The sequence below is a fragment of the Palaemon carinicauda genome, chromosome 7, assembly GCF_036898095.1.
Source record: "Palaemon carinicauda isolate YSFRI2023 chromosome 7, ASM3689809v2, whole genome shotgun sequence".
NCBI lineage: Eukaryota > Metazoa > Arthropoda > Malacostraca > Decapoda > Palaemonidae > Palaemon > Palaemon carinicauda.
Window position 1 is genome coordinate 105,703,421 of NC_090731.1, and position 2,164 is coordinate 105,705,584.

Below are 2,164 nucleotides of genomic sequence, written 5' to 3' on the forward strand. Positions count from 1 at the left end.
TTTCTTTGTCATGACGTCGATGTAGGTAGTGCTTCCGATGTTAAACAAAGTCCTTACCAGTTAAATCCGGTAAAGAGGGATTTAGTTAAGGAGGAAATTAGATATATGTTAGAACATGACCTCATTCAGCCCTCTGTTAGTTCTTGGAGTTTCCCTGTTGTTCTTGTGGGCAAAGCTGACGGGAAGTTCCGCATGTCTGTGGACTATCAAAAGATTAATGCCCACACCAAAAATGACTCCTTTCCTTTGCCACGTATTGATGACTGTCTCGACCAGATAGGTTCTGCCAAATTTATTACCAAACTAGATTTATTGAAGGGTTATTGGCAGGTTCCGTTGTATGATCAAGTCTGCGAAATTTTAGCGTTTGTAACTCCTTTTGGGTTATATGAATGCAAGGTTATGCCATTTGGGATGAAGAATGCTGCATGTACTTTACAGAAGCTTATGAATAGGGACATTTGTGGTTTAAAGGGAATTGAAATTTATATTGATGACTTAGTTGTATATATTGATGATTGGAGTATACATATGGTGAAATTGCATAAGGTATTTAAGGCCCTTAGATCTGCTGGTTTGGTTATTAATTTAGCCTAATACGAATTTGGTAAGGCCTAGATTTGTTATTTGGGTTACGAGGTCGGTTTAGGTTAGGTAGCCCCGAATCAAGCTAACCTCGAGGCTATTATTAATTTAAAAAAGCCAGGTAATATTAGAAAGTTGAGAAGAGTTCTTGGAATGACTGGGTATTATTGCCGCTTTGTGCACAATTTCTCGGACCTTGCTCAACCTCTTATTAACCTCTTAGAGTAGGGAAAGAAATATTATTGGTCTGATCAGTATGAGGAAGCTTTTAATAAGCTTAAATTCATTCTAATGTCTAAACCTATTTTGACTTCCCCAGATTTTCAGAAATCTTTTGTTATAGTGGTAGATGCCAGTGATATGGGTATAGGTGGTGTCCTTTTTCAAAGGGATGATAAAGGTGAGGTACACCCCATATCTTATTTTAGCCGGAAGTTATTGGCAGCTGAAAGATGTTCGACCATTAAAAAAGAAGCTCAGACTCTGGTCCGTACCCTTAGGCATTTTAAACCCTATGTGACTAATTTTTCTTTCCCCATAGAGATTTGGACAGATCCTAATCTGCTTGTGTTTATTGAGCGAATGAAAGGAGCCAACCAGAGGATTTTGTGTTGGGCTCTCTTACTTCAAGAATTTAAGTTAGTGATTAAACACATTAAGGGGTCTGAGAATAAAATTCCTGGCGCGCTCTCTCGAAGCGGATAGGTTTGCCTTACCTCCCTCGTATGCTGCCCTGCTTGTGTCTCCGGTGAGTTAGGATAAAAACTGCTTTTGGTATATAAGTTGAGGTGTATTTATGTAATCTCCTTCCTTGATTTTTGGCGAGTTTTATATGTATTGCCCTAATTTGACATTGATCTGTTAGGTGAAGTTTCGGTGAGGATAGCCACTGTTCTTGTTGGTGTTGGGTAAACCTTAAGTTACTTATATTATATGTTGTCTTGGCTGTTTATTCCTAGTTTTACTTTTCAGAACAGTAACCTTTGTATTATTGTTTTTGTTCCTGCTTTTCGGGTTCTGTATTTTAGTAATTTAAGGAAAAAAAAAACATTATTTTGGGGAGGAAGATATTATAGTAAAGCAAATTTCTCATTTGTTTAAGTAAACATTGTTCTAATTTTAAGTGGTTTCCACTATAGCATGAAGTAGTTTTAAAGTGGTGTGTTGTTGATTGTTTCTCGCCTACTCCCCGGTCAATTACCTTGTATGAACTATCGTGTTACCGATTGTATTTTGTTTGCCCGAGTGATGATGAAAGCTTGTTGATGTCGGAGGTGGGTACTCGGACAGCAGACAGTTCAGGCTTGAGCACTCCCCCTTCCACAAACCCTAAGCTGCATTGAAAACTGAAAATTTTCCTGACGACCGCTTATCTGTTGATTTTGACCATGGCTCTGGAAAGTGATTGACGGATTCTCATCTTGTTGTATCGTTTGCAGGTGCTCTTGTCACCTGTGACTTGAGTGTTGCCTTGCTTTTGGATAGTGTATTCCAGAGATTGGTAGGTGCTACTGTCACCTGCGAATGGAGTCTGCCCCGCCGTTTCCTGATGTGAGGGAGATCCCAGGGAGTTGGTCGA